Source organism: Chroicocephalus ridibundus, chromosome 1 (genome assembly GCF_963924245.1).
Source record: "Chroicocephalus ridibundus chromosome 1, bChrRid1.1, whole genome shotgun sequence".
In the NCBI taxonomy this organism is placed as follows: Eukaryota; Metazoa; Chordata; class Aves; order Charadriiformes; family Laridae; genus Chroicocephalus; species Chroicocephalus ridibundus.
Genome location: NC_086284.1, coordinates 173888043 through 173909014, shown reverse-complemented (window position 1 = coordinate 173909014; position 20972 = coordinate 173888043). Strand labels below are relative to the sequence as shown.

General features: G+C 35.8%; 1 protein-coding gene across 5 annotated transcripts in view; it reads right to left on the bottom strand.

Annotated features, from left to right (window-relative positions):
• MGAT4C (MGAT4 family member C) overlaps window positions 1-20972 on the bottom strand; it is a 424744-nt gene that overhangs the window by 209371 nt on the left and 194401 nt on the right. For 4 of the 5 annotated variants that reach the window (XR_010069487.1, XM_063322834.1, XM_063322836.1 and 1 more), the window contains exon 3: window positions 10941-11020. The exons of the other annotated variant lie outside the window; for it this stretch is intronic. The gene's annotated coding sequence lies outside the window, so the exon portion shown is untranslated. The remainder of the gene's footprint in view (window positions 1-10940; window positions 11021-20972) is intronic. 5 annotated transcript variants of the gene reach the window in all.

The window sequence follows — 20972 nt, the reverse complement described above, 5'->3', positions numbered from 1 at the left end:
AGTACAAAACCTTGGTATTCTTATTATTTGCAATTTAAATAGATGTGTACATTGCCGTAGTAAATGTTATACTCTGGTATACATTTTAAGATCATCACTGAAGCTCAGACACCACAAAACTGAACACAGATGAGTTGAGAGAAATTTAAATTTGTAGAAGAGGCAGATTTTTTCTCCTCCCTGAAACTTGCAGAAAAGCAACAAACTACAGGTTCACAGTTTCCTGTGATTCCATTCAAAGTATTCCTACATGCCTGAAACGTCTTTCACTGTGTAATTGTGAAAGATAAACTAGTATTGACTTATGTGTTCTATAAGAAAAGAGAGAAAGAAAAGACCTAAAGGATTGCTACGGTGTTTATTCCATCAGTGCAGAATTGTTCCCTGATGTGTATTTCAAGCATTGGACTAGTCTGCCTTAAAAGACTAAGCAATAACTTTATGAAATACTTATTACAGGGAACCTATTTCATGCTTAAAATGAATATAACTTAAAAGCATTACCCCAAAGTACAATACTATTTTCTCGATTTAAATCACATTTCTCTTGGAATTCCCTTCTTGCATGTTCATCAAGAACATGCAAATTGCTATTATAGAGGAAAACAGTGGCAAGAGCTTCAATTAAAATACCATTTCTACTACATTTTAAAACACAACTTTCCAGTAGAATCCTTGAGACTCCATCTTTATATACTTCTATATATACAGAGGTGTGTTCAGCAAACATATCTTTCACAGCAATCTTAAAAAAAAAGAAAAGAAAAGAAAAGGTATGGGGTTTTGGGGCAAAAGGGCAGGGGAAGGGGAGAAGAAAAAAAAAGGAAAAAGTACCTAAATGTATTTTTAGCTTCATTTACTGTTGAGACTTCTCAAAGAAAGTACTGTCTACATGCTTAATAAAATTTCTTATGGAGAAAGGCAAGAAAGAGTGCATTTTAATTTTCTCACTGTGGAAAAGTCAGCAGTAACTCAGCACTTACTCATTTCTATGTATTAATCGCTAGCTAGGCAATCAGCATCCACTTATTTTCACTCTGAACTAGCTGTTTACTGGATCACCAGAAGGCAGAAAAAAAAATATATATATATCTCATTAGGGTCATGTAAAGAATCATGGGGTATTCCAGTGAGAAGACGGGATATTACAAGATTTGGAAAAAATGAATGGTACCTGATGGGAAGAACACAGAAATTGAAGTGGGTGTCCATTGCCATTGCCAGTTATTGCAGCGAGGAAGTGTATAACACGCACACAGAGGAAACCACGTGCTGAGCATAAAATGCCCTGTTCTGTTTATTTTATTTTTTTCTTTTGAGAAATCAAGCCATGGAAAAATGGTATATGTAACCCAGCTGTAGTTGATAATAAAGAGTGCTTCTGCAGGAAGAATGATATTCTGATGAATATACTTATAATGAGTAAAGTAAAACCAAAACATGCAGAAATTGTAAAAGAAGGTCATTAAACATTAAAAAAGTATTACTGTATCTTGGACACACAGAACATTCAGTCTGATGCTTTTTTGAAGAACTATTCACAGTATGCTGGTTATAAATCAAAGACCTAGCCCAACACATGCATACAGGTAAGTCATAACCATGCAAGAGCAGGGCACAAAAGACTCGTGTAACAAAACGACAAACAGCAAATTTCCAATATATGCAAGGTAAGATGTATACCCCGCATGAGTAAAGATAGGCACTTAGTTTAGCTCAAAAAAACCTCACAATTCATAAAGCTGTAACACGCAAGAAAACTGAGGTACGGAGAAACATACAGAAAGAATAGGAAATCATTCTAGGGTTTGTGTGTATAACAAATAATGAAATTAACTTCTTAAAACCTTGGGAACTGAACAAGAGAAAAAAATTTCAAGTGTTAGCAAGAGAAAAATCAGAAAAGACTTTGCAAAATAGAAATGATAGAGCTACTTAGAGTTAAAATCCTACGCGGACAAGGAAACAACACCACTGTAAAGAGGAAGTTCTCTGCCTCCGTGGGCAGGGCATGATTGCTGCACGCTGGGGCTCCAGTACCCCATGCCACAGCAGCTGGATATGCCCTGAAGGAAGTTGTAGTTGGTGGAAAAACTAAGCAGGAGCAGGCTCCTGGTTGGAGCTGCGGCCCATGGGGTACCCATGCTGGAGTAGTCTGTTCCTGAAGGACTGTGGACTTGTAGAAGGGAGCCATGCTGGAGCAGTTCGTGAAAAACTGCAGCCCGTGGGAAGGACCCGTGTTAGAGAAGCTGATGTCCAATCTAACGTATACAGTTTCTAAAGCAAAAATCTTATATTCTCTACCAAGTTCAAAGTAAAAACACAAAAAAGATATTTTTCTGATGCATCTACAGCCTACTCAATTCACTTGAAGAGAGAGATCTCAACTCATATTCCACCAGCAGCGTCAGTTACTAAGTACTTCCAAAGGATGAGTTATGTGGAGCCAAAAGGAAAAGGAACTTAAACTTAGCTTCCCTTTCTCCCTTTTTTTTATTTTTTTATTTTTTTATTTTTTTTTAATTTTTTATTTAAGTTGTAATGTGAATTTAAACATTTGCAGTGAAATTCAGACACCATGGGATTAAAAGCAAACTTCCCACGGGCTTCAACAGAAATTAATCATTCCCCTTACTTTACATTGTGACTAGCAATTCTTCTTCAAGAACCACTAAAAAAGAATAAACAACCCTGCTCCTCCTGTGAAATATTAAAGGAACTTTTTTCAAATGTTCAATGATTTATGAGGGAATTGATGGTGTCTGGTCTTCTACAGAGACCACTTCATTGGAAAACAAAAAAACCCACAAAATTCTACAGTTACTGCTTATGTTGAGATACTAAAAATATCGTCCTTAAAAAGAAACCGATCAGACTATGCGTCCCGACTATGAACCTCCATTCTGTCACATGAGTTTTGAAAGGAACATGTAGGTATGGTGGCAGAAACACAAATGAATTTTAATTCAGAAATGGCATTACAGAAAGCAGAACTGATGTTTTGAAAATGATTGCCCAATAGAAGTTGCACACTAAATAAGCGTAATAACACTTATTCTTAGTGAAATATATCATGTGACTGGCATTGCACAAATTTGTTTTCCTGTTTTTCTTATTCAGTCATAATAATTTCATACACACTGCTGAAACTCTTGAAAAGGAGTTTAAGTCATCTAAATCAGATGTTATTTAACATATAGAGTTTTTCATACCGGGCTGATTCATGTTTTCTCTTTATAAAGAAAAATAAGACTTTATAAAGAAATAAGACATTCAAGTGTCTGTAAGCTAATTAAAAAAAAAATATTGTCACCTTTAAAAATATTTGATATACCAATGTAGTAAGCTTAAAGACAGCATACTAAACCCAGAGTTTTCGAAGATTTATTACTTTGTCCCTTTTCCACTCCTCAGACATGGAGAGAGGAGTGCCTGTAAGGAGGGGGTTAAAACAGAAAGTCAACACGGAATCACGGAATCACGGAATCTTCAGAGTTGGAAGGGACCTCTAGAGATCATCTAGTTCAACTGCCCTGCTAGAGCAGGATTGCCTAAAGCACATCCCTCAGGGCTGCATGCAGGCAGGTCTTGAAAATCTCCAGAGAAGGGGACTCCACAACCTCCCTGGGCAGCCTGTTCCAGTGTTCTGTCACCCTCACTGTAAAGAAGTTTTTCCGTGTATTTGAACGGAACTTCCTATGTTCTAGCTTGTGCCCATTGCCCCTTGTCCTGTCGCTGGGAACCATTGAAAAGAGCCTGGCTCCGTCTTCCTTAAACCCACCCTTTAGATACTTGTAAACATTAATCAGGTCCCCCCTCAACCTTCTCTTCTCCAGGCTAAAGAGTCCCAGCTCTTTCAGCCTTTCCTCATAAGGGAGATGCTCCACTCCCTCAATCATCTTGGTTGCCCTACGCTGGACTCGCTCCAGTAGTTCCCTGTCCCTCTTGAACTGGGGAGCCCAAAACTGGACACAGTACTCCAGTTGTGGCCTCACCAGTGCAGAGTAGAGGGGGAGAATGACCTCCTTCGACCTACTGGCCACACTCTTCCCTATGCAGCCCAGGATGCCATTGGCCTTCTTGGCGACAAGGGCACACTGCTGGCTCATGGATAATTTGCTGTCTACCAGGACCCCCAGGTCCTTCTCCTCAGAGCTGCTTCCCAGCATGTCCGCCCCTAACATATACTGGTGTTTGGCATTCTTCCTTCCCAGGTGCAGGACCCTACACTTGCTTTTGTTGAACCTCATTAGGTTCTTCTCTGCCCAGCTCTCCAGCCTGTCCAGGTCACGCTGGATGGCAGCACGGCCCTCTGGAGTGTCGGCCACCCCTCCCAGCTTGGTATCATCAGCAAACTTGCTGAGGATACACTCTGTCCCCTCATCTAGGTCATTAATGAATATATTGAACAAAATTGGTCCAAGTATTGACCCCTGAGGGACACCACTCCTTACAGGCCTCCAACTGGGCTCTGTGCCGCTGATCACAACCCTCTGAGTTCTGTCACTCAGCCATCTCTCGATCCACCTCACTGTCACCTCGTCTAGCCCATGCTTCCTTAGCTTCCTAATGAGGATGTTATGGGGGACAGTGTCAAAAGCCTTGCTAAGGTCAAGGTAGATGACATCTACGGCTCTCCCCTCATCCAGCCAACCCGTTATAACATCATAGAAAGCTATCAGATTGGTCAGGCATGATTTGCCCTTGATAAATCCATGCTGACCACTTCCAATAACTTCCTGTTCCTCTATGTGTTTGGAGACGACATCCAGAATGAGTCGCTCCATTACCTTCCCAGGGACAGAGGTGAGACTAACCTGCCTGTAGTTCCCTGGGTCCTCCTTCTTGCCTTTTTTGAAGATAAACAGATCCACAGTTATTTGCTCCAAACATCACAACCATAGAAGCTCACTGATGAGAAATTAACTCACACATTCTCAGCTGTAGAGAGACTTTTCAAGTACTTGTGGTGCTCAAAAGCCAGCCCTACTGTTCTGATTACAGAGTGCTTGCATATGATTTCTGGGGCTGGCATCAGGTCTGTAAAGTTTAATCTTATCAAAGGATTTGTCTTAACAAATCTTGTGCATGTTCAAAATACCTCTTGTTTTCCATCTTCCTTTCTACTAAGAATATAAAAATTTCCTCCAATAGAAACATGTGACAGTAGTGAATCTCTGCTCCTATTTAATACTGCACTCCTTAGGAAAGTTAAATTTCAGTTTGGTTTAATACATTTTACTGCAGTTTTAATTCAGTTCATCCAGACTCTGACATGTAATCAGTGTCTCAGACAAGAAATGGATTTTTGAAAAAACCTTAGGAGCTTTCTAAAGGAAGATTTCTGTGGTTCAGTTTGCATAGAGAAGCAATAGAATGAAGTTTTTGTTTGTTTTTTTTACAGTGGCACACAGTTAAAGATCAGTTAAATGATTCAGTAATTTACCAGTATGTTATAGGATAGTTATACTTACAATAATTCAGAATATTTTCACAATGTAAACTTCAAACCAATAAAAAGAAATGTTGTTAACTACACTGCAATAGAAAATAAATATATTATCTCAGAGGCAGTCACAGAATAAGTAGTCACTAAATGATGTATTTTAAAGACAACTGCATGGCAGCAAGTCATGCAAAAGATAGTACTGAATCGAGATACATGTACATTATTAAACCTAATTCTGGCATTCACAGTAGCCCATTAGACTTAGATGCTTATTTCCTGGATCTAAGTTCCCTGCGAAGGGTCAGAAAGTGTAACTTTTGTGCATTATTTTTATTATCTGTCTTCAACACATCCATAGCCTGTCAGCTAGTGGTGTGCATTGCACTGTGCTATTTGCATTAAGAATATCTATAGTAGTTAATAATTAATGGGTTCAGGCACAGGCATTTTCTGCGGTTTTTTCCTCAGGCCCAGACTTTCCAATTTTCTGCCAAGTTTTGCGAAGTTCACAAAAAAAAAAAAAGATCAACGTGATCTCAGATGCCGAATACAGTAATCCTTATTTAGGCAGATATATAGAATAAAATGTTCAGTGATGGCCTCCAAAATCGACCTTTACTTATTGGAGGCATGATTTATGCACACCTGACAATGCAATATACAAACACTTGAACATGCAGAATTCTTCAGAGAATTCTTAAACTGACAAACAGTTTGCACAATATATTTTTGTCTATACAAATCCTGATGTTCAGATCAAGGGGAAGGGAGAAAAAAATTTTACACTGCCTTTATTGCCATGCCAAAACCCTGGTCTCCAAGGCCTTGTATAAAGCTGAACTAGTCAATTTGTAATTAAATCTTATAGGGTACAACAGTGATACTCGTTACAGAAAAGGCATTTTATGGTCAGCAATCTTATTTGCAACTAACAGGATGATACAAAAGTCACAGTTCACAGAAGCTTTATGTCTGTTATTTTATGCTGGAATAATGCTGCACAAACCAATTAGCCAATATAATAGTGTCACTGTGTATTTAAAGAAAAAACTGGATCAGGCAAAATGTCTCTGCCTTTCTCATATTTATAATGTTCTGTGTATTACTGGAACAGTAGCTTTACATTTGAAGGGTCAGCCTTGTGGGGTGCTAAGCAATAAATTGCATAAAGCACTTAGCCTACATATAATTAATATAGGATGGCATAACTCCCATTCCATAAATAAGATTTTTCCTACAGTTGCAAACAATGGCCACAGTTCCAGAAAATCCAAAACCAAATAAAAACTACTAAAATTAAAGAAAAAAAACCATCATTGCAGCAGAACAGCTTTGGTTAATGCATCTATTAAGGTGAATGGGATGAGAGACTGCTACGCTTTTGATAGACTGCTGAATCAATTCAGCAATGCACTGACCATAGCATAGAGGTTTTTCACATCCATGAGTGCTGGTAAGGATGGCATTTTTCTCTTGTTGCTTTGTTTGAAACAAAAGTGATTCAGGAATATCACAGAAAAAGGAGGATAAATGGCAGAGGAAAAGACTGAAAGACTAATGAAAAATTTGAAGGGCGATAAATTTACTACCTGAAATTAAGAATGAAATTCTGATTTCCAGAAACACTCTTTCATCAGATTCTTGTAGATTTCCAGGGAACTAAGATCTATATAAAGTTTTACAGAGGGGTGATGAATGTTTGTAAAGCAGTATTTAAATTAGTGAGTTAAGGATGCCACTGAATTCTCAGAAAGCCATAGATTCTTGCAAGTTCTACTAAAATGAAATCATAATATTCAGTTATATTTTTACAATGGCAAGTGGATTTCACCAGATTATAAAACTGAAGAACCCAAACCTGTAGGGAACATTTATATGGCATATCTTTGTCCTGTGGCTACATGACTTTTCTAGGAAGCTGCAAAGATCTCCATATTGTTGCATCCCTGAAAGTAACCTCAGTATGTGGAAGAATGAATGGAAGAAAATGTTTCATCATAGACCCTGTTTACTAGTTCCCCTCTTTCTAGGCAGTGTGGAGGACAGTATCAGAATCTTCAGAGTTGGAAGGGACCTCTAGAGATCATCTAGTCCAATTAGTCTAGTCTATTAACTATTCTATTAGTATCAGTCTAAACCTGTAAATTAGTATCAGTCTAAACCTGTAAAGAAATCCCATTTGGATATTCAGATTGCCTCTTATCATGGCAAGGGATTTACTTCAGGCTTCTACCATAATATCAACATATTTACGTAACAGTTTCTAATTATAGTCTGCTATGATAGAGCAGTGACCCTTTTTTCCCCTTTTAAATATTCAATACCATTTTAATTGGCTGACCATTTCAGCTTCACATTTAAGCAAAACAATAATTTTTATACGTTTACAAAAGATATCCAGGTATATTAGAGGATATTAAAGAAGCTTTACAGCAGGATATACATGGGCTTGTCACCAGACACCAAAAAACCAAGAGCACTTCAGAAATGAAAAAGTAAAGCTATTTTTGAACATGGTATTGCGGAGGAACAATTCTGCTTCATTCAGCAGGAGGTTTATACCTTCATCTCTTTCTTTCCTTTAAAGAAAAATGAAAATATCAGGCTTAAGGAAATAAACAAAATGGAAATATTGCTGCGGAATTACCAGACAACCCACCTTTTTTCTGATAGCTTATGGACCACAGGAAAAAAATGGAATCAACACTGAAGCATGAATTTCTACAACTAGGAATAACACTGTAATTTCCTAGACTACTGTTGGTGTTCTGAAGAGCTAAGAAAATCATGCACGTTTTTTTTCCTTAAGTACTAATATAGTTACAACAGATTAACATTCCTTGTCTTGTGGAAACCTTGACTGGTTTTCTTTTGCTTTCCATGCATTATCTAGAACTGAACACAGCTGGGATAGGAAAATTTAACTAAGAAAATAAAAAAAATATTGAATGAATGACACAAGCATTGAAAGAACAACTATGGTATTTAAGTGACACTTCCCAGATTAAAAATGTACATAAAAATGTTGACCAAAAGTATTTTCATCTAAAGAGGAAAATTACCATATAAAGTACCAGGTGCAGATTTTTTAGTATTCAGTAAGTTTAACATCTTCAGCATTACATGCTCAAAAGTCAACTCACACAAAATATTTTACATTTCTAAAGGAGGAAAAATGTTGGGTTTTTATGTGATGCTATTTCCTGTTCAGTATTTGAAACTCATGGTTGTCTGGCAATAGCATTTAATTAGACATAAGTTTTAGTTTTGCGTTCTTGAAAAAGAAGAATTATCAATTTTAAGAGTTTAAGAAAACTTTTAAAAAGAATTATGTTTCTATAAATGTTTTTAAATGTATATACTGTATTTGTCACCACTGCTTATTAGATATACAGAGAAGGTTGAAGTTCACTCTTTAATTTACAGATTAGAAGGTGTGGAAGATTTTTCATTTAAATACTGTGAATTCTACATGATTGATCTAATAAACTGTCTTTCATAAAGCCTTAGTAAGTACTAATATCATAAAAATATCATTCAGCAGTAGAAGCAGTGGGAAAAGAGAGACAGGAATAATCCTTAGTCCATGCAGTATAAAGTTTTCCATTTGGTCTACAATGAACTATTCTTGTAAAGTGGAAAGAAACTAATCGCATTTGGTTTATGCTTCATCGCAGTATAGAACATTCACTTCTCAACTGAAAAGAATGAATTGATTTCTAGACATATTTTGCAGCTATAAAGATCATGAATAAAAACTTGTAATATACTGGAAATATTGCTTTTATGTAATAGTTTACATGTCCTTTATTGCATTATTTTAATATCATAACTCGGGAAATAACAGCAAAATGTACCAAAACATCTTTCTAATACCCACACTAGGAAAAAGAAATTAAGTTGGAACAAAAACATAGTTTGAGTTAATGTGCCTTTTATCCATTGCAAACATGCTAATAGACTTTTAGAAAAATTGCATTATTTTAAAATTGCAAGATTACTTTCGGGATCAGACATTCAGTAAGACTTGAGGACAGTCTTAGGCTTGACTAAACCTCCACAAAAATAAGCCTGAGATTTGTCTGTGTCCAACAGCACTTTCCCCTGACCCCCAAAAAAAGGGATCTAGTGACAAAACAGGAAACTTAAACTATCTTTAATATATAGTAATTACAATAAAAAACTTTAGTGACAGAAATTAAGACTTACTATGAATCTTGACACAAGAATCAACAGCCATTCATTTGATCTTATAGAAGCTACACATAAACTCTCCCCAGAACGAGTTATCTATGTTATATTAATCAGCTTTTCCAGAAAAAAAAAAAAAATCAGATCTAAAATCTCTAATTAGGTGGAGATTCCAGCTGCCAAGATCTTGATAGAAACAACCTGTATGAATCAAGCATGTTCCATCCAGTAGCATGGTTATGATGACCCCTGAATGTGACCTGCTCCCAGTGGAAAGCAATTTAATGCTCTACTGCACATAGAACAGTATATATGAATACAAAAAAAAAAAAAACCCAGATAAATTACTGACAGGTACATCTGAATAGGACTGCTTCTTAGCCACTTATCTGTAGCCAGGCAAGCTTGTTTCACCTCGCTTTAAAAGATAAAGATACATGGCAGGCTGCCTCTGCAAGTTCTCATTAGGCAAACAGCCTCCATTGTCCATTAGTGGTAAAGTCTCCCTATTATTTAAGGAAACGTGACAGCAGTGGAGGTGAAGTGAAAACTATCTGATGGCAGGAAATTCATCAGTGCATTACAAAGCTTTTTGCCTTCTACAACTTTCACCAGCCTCTTTCTCTTTCTACTTTTTTATCTGACAGCTCAAATGCCCCAGGGTTGTAGCCATGGCAAAGGTCAAGAACATAACAGCAGGGCTATAAAATGAGGCTGTTTCAGGGAGAGAGGCTGCCAAACACAAAGAAGTTTACTGAGCTTTAGACAATGAGATGAGAGTCCACATCTCAGCAAATTTATCTTGGTAGCTGCCTCTGCTTTTGAAAAAAACATTAAGAACCTTAAAAAAGATTTAGAACTTTTACATACTCTCTGAAGCCTAATAAAACTAAGAAATATTATAATATCTGCTATAATATAAATATTAGAAATATTTTATTTATGTTGGGAACCATTGTAAATATGAATAACTAATAGGTAGCCTGTTTTTTAAAACAACCACATAAATTGCAAGCTATTAATTTAAAATATTAATAAAACAATATATGGCTTATATCAGGCTCACTTAGTGCACATACAAATGGCTGTTCTACTAAAGACTAAGTCGCTTCACTATGATGCTCAATTAAAAATGACCAGAAAATGCACTGTCTTCTTGCTTCTTTTAATAAATACAAGGTTTGCAATACCCAAAAGGCAAGATGAAAGGTGAGATTTTGGCTTATATTCATTTAATCCTGGAAATTTGTGGCTTTGATTTTTCACAATCAGTGGTAGTAACAGGGTGAAGTTGAATTACCTTTCACAATGTCCAGTAGTACACTTATCAAGTCAAAGAACAGGTTGGTTGTCTGATTAGAAAATCCACAATGCAAATTCCTGATAAAACAAAGCAGACAAAGACAGGATCTTAGCTTCCTATTCTGTCAAAATGTTAATCTTTACATGAATACATATTCAGTATGTGCGAGGAATAAAATAATTTAAAAAGGGTGAGATGGCTTCTGCACACACATCCATTCAGATATGATTTTAACAATGGACAAAACACTGTCTATTGTCAATAACTGGTTGTCATTATGATGCACACATCATATAAAAACATTCTAAAGGAAGCCACCCATAAAACATTGTTAGGCTCAAACACCAATGGTTTTAGATAGCTATATAGCTGTATCAACATTTTGCATTCTCCAGATTGTATATTAACATATATGATTCAAGTGAGAATAGTTGTAGTGGATTGACCTTGGCTCAATAAAGAGCTTTTATTTTTAAACTGTTTGTATATGACTAATTTTTCCATCTAGTTACCGCCCATACAGATACCACTGCAATATGTTACTGGGTGAGATAAATAACATCATGTTCAGAGACCTGGGATCATTTTTTCTGGTTTTCATCTTTAGATTTCATGTATTCAAGACTGAGTTAGATGCTTAAGGTGGGAAGCTTGCATGAAAAATGGTGTATCTTCTGTTTTGAACATACATCTATATTGTTCTGTATTGTTATAACTGGTAGATAAGGACAGTGTCTACGAAGGCATATGCCATCATTCCATCTTTATCTATTCCACATTAAGAACATAATAATAATAGAAAATGATGCATAATTACTTCTTTTTAAATTTGAAAATTTCAGGCAAAATAGCTAATTTTTCAGAGAGAAACTGAATTAATTTATCTCAAAATGAATTAACATGCATTGATTTCTACTGTATTATCTGCCAAACTGTTTATAATTCATTACCTTAATTTTTGTATGAATATAGTTCTATAGAATCTAAATGGAACTTTTGGAAAAGCTAAAAAGAGTAAGAAATAATTTAACCACAGCGACCATTACTATTAGAAATTGCTGAAATAATGCTTATCAACTAATAAGGGCCTTAGACTTTACAATTAATGATAGCACTATGCAGATCGATTAGGCCTATCTAGTTGTAACATGCATTTTTGCAAACGCACATTGCTTTCAATGCCTTTACCTCATCTGCCTTAAGACCTACCTCTCTTAAGAGAACTTTTTTCTTTTTATTTTTTTCTTCTTTTTTTCTCATGTGGAACTGATCTTTTTTAAGAAATATACTTGAATAAAACAATTTTGTAATGTGTGTTTAGAGGTTCTTAGAAACGTGCTTCAGACATTTCAATATTCTAAAACTAAAACATTCATCATGAAGCTTATTTACCCTTGAGTTTCATGAATGTATTTTGACAGTGCACATTTTATGTTCAGAGTAGATTAAAATGTGTTTAAAGAAAGGTAGATTATAAATTTATATATTTTTTTGTGTTTGTATGTGTACATATATATACAGATATTTATATATCCCTTAAACAGATTATACTTCTACAAATTTGTCACAGAAAACACCTTCTCCCATTACATAGACAAGATCCATTGTACTATGCTAAAAAGTATTTTGGGAACATTCCACACTAATAAAAGTAGGATTTTTTCCTCCAGAAGTTATTTATTGTATGTATATCTGTGTCTATGCCTAGTTCTACCTCTATTTTTCTATCCATCTATATATTTATATATATAAATACATAGATATGTCATAATTAAATTCAACAGGATTTGGAAGAAGAGAGGGAGTACTATTCCTCTCTTTTTCCTGTCATCATTAACATGTCTCTGTGTGGCACACTGCTTCCTTATCTGTAGTATTTGCACACTTACCCCAGTTGCTGCAAGTACTATTACATGCTTTGAAGACGTCTCATATTAATCTCTTTGGGCCCCACTAGTTGCTAATATAGATTAAACTAATATGCCCCAATCACTCTTTCATGTGTCCAATGGAGAATAAATAGTATGCAATATCACTGCCAGAGAACTTTATTTAGAAGGATTTGAAGCCCTTAAATCTTGGGTCACCAGAAGCTAAGAGAACAGCAGATGAAGGTTGCATAACCAAGACACTTTTTTCAAAGATAGTCAGAAAAAGCGGAACAATACCAAGCAAAGAACTGAGAAGCAAGCAAGTTTGTATTTGGAAAGAGAACGTGACGAAAGAGGAGAGCTGCCATGGGACCTGGTACCACCATCATGCCCAATGGAGGAGCAGAGGAAAAAGAAGGAAATGATCTATACAAAGAAAGCAATGAGATCGATGTACAGAACAGTCTTCATAAGAAAAAGGAAATACAGTAAAGAGGACTAGCAGAATAAGTAAGGACATTTACAGGATCGAAAAGTGTTTTTAAAAAAGTAAGTCTTGAAAAGTGATATCAGAAGTGGTGCAGGGTGAAGAAAAAAGTGTTAGTATAATCATCTAAGGTTGCTGTGAGAACTATATGTAGAGTAACCAGATCTAACCAGAGATAAATATAAAAGACATAATGTATTAAATAGATTCATAACTCCAAAATAATTAGAAAAAATTGCATTAATCAAAATCAAGGAAGAAGTTCTGTTTTGTGTCAAAGAAGATTTCACACACAGAATTTCTTAAAACATGTAACAGCAAGTTGTTAAACTGTAAAAATACTAAAAAAACAGAAGGCATAAAATAATACAAAATATAATCTAGTTGTACTGGCCATATGAACCCAGATATAGAATTAGTTAAAGCATTTTAAGTGTGCTTACAAATATTGTAATGGTAGCTTTTTTTTTTTTTCCATTTCAATATAACTTTATACTTTTCGCTTTTGTTATTATTATTTAGCTCATTTGGGGTTCAATGTAGATCAATTAATGTCTTTGAACAGATGATGCACAGCTTTATCTAATACTCCATGACAAACGTTTTCCTAGGTTGAACCGCATAGAAAAGAGATATGCAACTGTGATCATTGGCTGAAAAATCAACTTCTCAGTTAACTGGTTCAAGAATCAATGCACAATTGATTTATAGCAACAAGACTCTCAGCTTCGCTGTAGACCTTGATAGGGAAAGACGAAATAAACACTTAGAAACATGAACTGGAACTTTTCCAATTAAATTCAGTGTGCTTAAGACATACACAGTTTAGAGCGAAGAAAACCCTTATCAGAATGAATTCTCAGCAGCACTGTCATTGCTGCCTCGGTCTTTCAGCAAGCCAAGTTCTCACTGGTCAAGTGTCTATGAAAGGAGGGTCCTCAGCTTCTCTCATACTCAACCTTACCCCTAAATAAAAGTAAAAAATTTAGTTATTGCCAAATGTCATAATAAAAAAAAATAACATGCCCAGCTAGCCTTTTGAAAATAGAATTACATTTTGACAATAGGGGTGTAAGTCATCCTTTCTCATTAGCGCTGCCTTGCTGTGAGACAGTTCTTCTTGTGATCAGTGATTATACCTGGCTCATTCAGCTTCAGCTACTCAGCTCAGCAGAGGTATTCAGCCTGCTTCAGTGCATACCATAGACTAACACTGAAAAATTAGGCATAGCGCTTTAAAAAAGATGTCTTCAGAAGCCTGGAAGTGCAACACATAAGCACATTTTAGAATTTCTATGTGTATCACCGGTACAGTAAAAATACTCAGACTGTGTATTGTAGGCATTTAGAGAACCATGTTACAATAATTACATAAATTATATCCAATATAGTCTTATGGTCCTATATGTATGTATCTGACGGGATGACCCTGGATAGCTGCCAGATGACCACCCAGCTGCTCTCTCACTCCCCTTCCTCAACAAGACAGGGGGAGAAAATAAGGTGGAAAAGCTCGTAGGTCAAGGTAAAGATGGGAAGCTCACTCATCCATTACCATCATAGGCCAAACAGACTCAACATGGGGAAAATTAATTTCATGCATTGCCAACTAAAAGTGGAGTATGATGTTGAGAAACAAAAGCAAAATCTAAAATACCTTCCCTCCTCACTCCCCTTTTTCCCAGGCTCTGCTTCACTCAGTCATTCCCAACCCCCAAACAGTGCAGGGGGAAGGGCAATGGGGAATCAGTCCACAACAGCTCCTCTCTGCTGTTCCTTCCTTCTCACACTTCCCCGTGCTCTGGCATGGGGCCCTCCATCAGCTGCAGTGTCGATCTCATTCACATCACCACATATAGATCTTACACAGAGGAAAACTATCCATTGAAGAGGAAATTAAGATCAGATTTAAGAAATTTGCATTATTGTGCTGCATAAGGTAAGCAATTTTCCCTTTCTGTCTGAAGAACTTTAATCTATTAAAAAGGCTGGACTCTTTGCTTGTCTCCTTGCTGCGTAACTTGCATAACTAGCTTCTGTCTGCTTTTATAATTTTTCTTTCACTTTGTATACCTAATTTCCTGTGTTCTTTTATGGCTGATTTTCTGTAAATTATGATTTCACATATTTGAGGAACTGAAATAGCAGCATCATAATATGAGTACTACTAAGCATTAAATGACCTCAGACATTAGTAACAGGTATGATGTTTCTCATCTAAGGCTGCCAGAAGTATCTGGTTTTCAATTACGTTTTCAATTACTTCCAAATTAGGAAAACAATTTCAAACAAAAATGCTGAAGTCACTGTGAAGAAACTTCTATTTTCAAAAGCATTTCTTCTGCTTTAAAGTCAAAATTTCACTGAATTTGCATGGAATTTTCCCTCCATATTACCCACAGCTCCATATTCAACCCTGGTTTTCATATTGCCGACCTGGTTTCTATCAGCTACCTCCAGCATAAATCATTACCTCCAGCATAAATGCAAGAAGAACTGGTCTCTACACATCTTGAAGACAACACTTTCTGATATCTTACTTTAGTGCTATGGTTACTTATCCTTCATTTTCAATATATTCACCCAAAGAAAAAGTAAAATAAAAAATATAATAAATAAAACCCCTGCAAAATTCACTATCAGTTCCAGTGAAGGGAAAACATACCTAAAACTGTAAAACTGAGAATGTACATCTTAATTTTCTACTCGAGCACTATGCAGTAGAAAAGCTTTTCCAATTTGTATAGCAGTGTCATTGCAAGGAAAGTGATTTTTTAATAAAGAAAAAGCATAGTCAGTAATATTTACAATTTTATGCTTTTGTGATTAATACTGAAAGAATGACTAATTGTAATAAATACAATAGAAAATGATTAATGCTAACGTAAAATTCAGTTGGGGAATATTATTTTGATCAAAGTTAAGACTTTAAGAATAAATTATCATTAAAGTGACAAAACCAATAAAATATAGTGAGGTAACTCTTCAGATTATAAAAAGTGATTTTAATATGTCTGATAAGATGAAATGAAAAATATCATAAGCCTCAGAATTATCTAAAGAACTAATTTTTGTGCTGAAACTTTGACTTTATTTGAAGAAGCTTTAGTACAATTTATGGAATAAATTAAACATGACAGAGTCATAAAATACACAGGTTCCAGCAATTTGTTAGAGGAACTGCAATATCTTATAATTGTCAAATGTTTAACTATATTTGTGGCAATAGCATCAATCATAAAGGTTCAGTCTGTTATTTTTGCAAATGGATAGTAAAATGGATCACAGTTATTTTCCATTTTCTGTTAACTATTAAAAATTAATTTCAGATGAGGGTTGTATGAAACATGTATAACAATACATAAACAAAGATGAAATCTAACTTTCATGAATTTAAGTATTGCAGGAAGTCACATAACTCTCTGCTTAACAGAACTTCATTTCATACCTAGTAAGAAGATCTTTAACTTTCCTTTAAAAAAACCCATAATTTTGTAATTGAAAAACATAAATAAAAATTAAAAACAAACAAACCAAACAAAAATACCAAAATAAATTTATAGGATTGAAAGGAAGGAAACTAGACTTTGTGTAGTTTGAAGAGGATAAAAAAAAAAAATCAGTAAGAAGTACATCATCTGTGGAAAAAAGCCAATGGGCTGGATTAATTTTTTTCAGGGATTTATATGAGGGAGTAACACGAACATCACGTTGAGTTACTGTGATAGTTTGCTGAAAACTAACCTGCATGAGCTAATAATGCATGGATGCATGTCATTGTCACTCTCCATAAGTCAACATGGTTGTTATGATAAATATAGTATCCATATGCAAGACAGAGTTACCTCATGATTTTTTTTTAGTATCAAATAAACAGCTGGTCATATTTCCATTTCAAAAGTCTAAATCTTATGGATAAGCATACCAGAATTCTGTGACAACAGACCAAATAAGCTTTCTGATGATGTTATGCAGTGTCGCAGGGACCAACAACATCAGAAATTTCTGCATATGTGTATGGTAAGAAACATTACAGTGGCCTCCATCTTTAATATAAGGTACCCTGGAGTACCTTTTAAAATCCTGAAAGTGCTAAAAGAGGTGAGAAGGCAGTCTGGAAGGTATGAAGAAGCATAACTAGGTTTCTGATTCACATGAAGTAAATTCTAAGACAAATTTAAAACATCTCAATTTCAAGGTTCAAAAAATAGATGAGACAATTACAAGAAATTGAACCAAAAAGCAGCAAATTAGTCAAACTACATAACCCTTACTGTCTCAGGCAACTTATACTGCTGCTACCTTAATGAGGAAGGTATTTCATATTCAGATAAAGATCAGTCAGAATGATGCTTATTGTCACATCTCTTTTTTCAGTTTTCTACATCTGAATATAAGATTGGGAAGAATGACTGAAGAATAGCATTTCTCACACAAGACAGTAGATGAAATATAGACCTTCCTCTCCTGATTTTATTGTTTGAATTTGAAAGATGTAGAACAGAACAATGGGTTGTTCATTTTTTCCTAAAATCATTGTTCAAAGATAGGTTGGTCTAATCAGTGTAAACCTATGACAAGAAACTTGATAGTCTTAAAAAGATGAAAGAAATTACTTCTGGCTGAAGACACCAAAGTGGATGATTAGCCTAACAATAGCTAGCACAGTTCTTTCCTTAGGCTTATCTGTAAAATAAATTATCAGTTTCTTTGATGCAATGCTGTAATAACCGAATAACTGTTAAAAAAATCGTTTATCTTCCCTATTTTAAATAATAGAGATTTATTAAAAATGTAGTCTACAGCAATTTCCAATCTCTATTAAGGAGAGTTCCCCAACGTTCCACTCATTTCAGTGCCCTCACAGGAAGTGATAATACATATATACCCACTTGAACTTTCATGATTATGCAGTGATCCTCTTATTTAATGTCATACACAATAGGGATTACATGCTGTCTCCCTAAGGTTTTAAAACACATTTCTGATTCTGATTCACAGGTAGTGTGATGATTACAAGTGGATTAGCAGGTCAAGGCAATGAAGACCCTACAGCTACATTATGCATACTTGGATGGGAAGGTTTATATGGCACTACAGTTAGTCTTTTCAGTGCCAGAGTCCTGCAAGGGCCAGCAGCTCCCTCCGGGCTGGGGCCTGGGAGCAGTGGAAGGACCCTATGGGGGGCAGCAGGCCAGATTTTGGCAGACAGAGCCTGACCCACCTCCCCATCCAGCACCTCCCCATCCAGCCCCATCCCCAGGCATTGGGCAGCTCCATAGGGATCAAGGCCAGGCTGGGACATCCACAGGTGGAGGGTCAGGATCTGGCCCCGTGAGGGGAACCTGTGTCTGATAAAACCCTAGGATGGCTGTGAGGAGGATGGGGCCAGGCTGGGACATCCACAGGTGGAGGGTCAGGATCTGGCCCCGTGAGGGGAACCTGTGTCTGATAAAACCCAAGGATGGCTGTGAGGAGGATGGAGCCAGGCTGAGACTGAGCCAGGCCATCAGCCCACAGGTGGACTGATGTGAAACATTTTTTTCTCACGACCACAGATAAAACCACGCTGAACCTTTGGTGAGCCCTACAGAAAGAAGTTGTCAAAGAAAGAACCAGCAAGGAAAAATGCAAAAAAATTAAATGAAAGGCATTCTGTAACAAGATATAGCAGCCAAGGAAAAGGCAGAGAGGCCAGGAAATGGTATCAAGACAAGAAAAAAGTCTCTGTGGAAGATAAAACAATGACCTGTAAAACCTGAGGGCTAGTGGTTGACAGCAAATATTAAAGCACAAATTAGTTTTGTCTTCTTATATAGCCTTTCAGATAAGATGAGAGTTCTCAGTGGTTTGAAAATCTTTTAGTGTGAGTGCTTGGTAGGCACTGAAGTAAGTGGCACAACCCCACTTACTATTTCGGAGTCTCACGTCTGCACTATGAGAAGGCATTTGGTGCTTAGCTGGAATGGATTTTCCAGTTTACGTTCATCTGAAAGGCATCTTGTTTATATACACTTTGCAGTCAAAACCAATCACAATAAACGAGGAGGATCAGGGGTTTTGTTTCAGAAGTGCATTACTGCTTCAAACTAAAATGCTAATGAAGATTCATCTTCTGTCAAATATAAATGTGGGGAAAACTACCAGAAACAGAGTCTCAACAAGATTACTTTTCTCTGCTTTTCTGTTGCAGGCCAGTCCCTAGAGAAGCTATGAACTCTGTTCATCTTCTAACAGCATGGAACTTCCAAACTATATTCAAACATTGGCAACACATACTGGCTCTAAGTCATGAAATTTAGAGAGCACAGGCAAAGCATATTCAAAAACATCAGGCCTTAAAGCAATGTACTAGTTACTGTCTTATCAGATACTATAAAATTAGACCGTTTAAGTTCAGAATGAGAGGAATACAAAGGTACATAAGTTACCTCAGATAGATACATTAAAGAAGAAATAATTGATCAACCAGACAGGAAAATTGCAAAATCCATGCGCTACATGCAGTAACTTTAAAATACACTGACTTATCCAAATAGTGAGATATATCTCCTACTCTCCACATTGGCTATTACTCAGTTCAATGTCAGCAGCATGTTATTTATGAAGAAATATGTCATGATGAGCAGCATACATAGTTATATTGCCAGATACTAGAACAATGAAGAAAAATTACTGTTTTCCATTTTCTTTTCTTTTTCTTTCAACTCCCTGTTAACTGACCAAGACTTTTATAAGGATAGTAATTTTAAAAAATGTCAGTTGGTAAAACCAAAAAACAGAGCTCTAAATCTAGTGATGATTGAACTCCAGACATTTCCTTTTTCTAGTGATTCAGTAAGAAAAAAACCCCTTCTCTATGTTTTATATCAATTCAGAAAAATGTGCAGTTAGCTGAATGTGAGACAGTTCTCCTTTCCTGAAAGAAATTAGGTGTTTATTTAAGAAAGTGGAGACACATGACTCCCTCAGAGTAAATTAAAGTTTCTGACCTCAACAAAACAAGACCACACACAAATATCTACATTCTTGTAACAAATTAGGAGCGATCTCATAAATAACAAAGACAGCGGGGGCTTCTTAAATATATAATTCCCATAGTTCTTATAGAGAAATTATAGCTTGAAAAACCATACATTGTCTATTTAAATTATTGAGGTTACTTCAGGTCCTGTCTACAAACTTTCTGTTATGTTCCTCTGCACAACAGTTAAGTATATTTTGCATTTTTTTCCAAAGGTGGCTACATTTCAGTAGTGGACTAAAAAGTAACCAACATTCCTCTTTATGTACATTTGATAAGTATTTTGCAATGAAAAGTGCTTTGAACATGTGAAATAATATACAGGTGACTGTCTAAAATGAGTTTTGGAAGACAAGAGAAAAGAAATTAAAAGAATCAATAAGATCGTTACATGTTTCCTAATCAGAAACAGGAAGCAGAACATGTTTTCTCTCACTGCCTCCATTATCTCTTATTATTTCTAATGACTCCCTCATTTATTAGTTGTGAAATTTAACAAAAATTAGCATAATTTAAAAATGCAATGTTGTGTCTTTTACTACATCATCACCAATACATTTAAAAATGTATTTTTCCATGGAACACAATCCTTACAATAAGTCTTGGTGTCCTGAAGGGAACAATAGTGGTGCTTTGTGCTTTCTGCT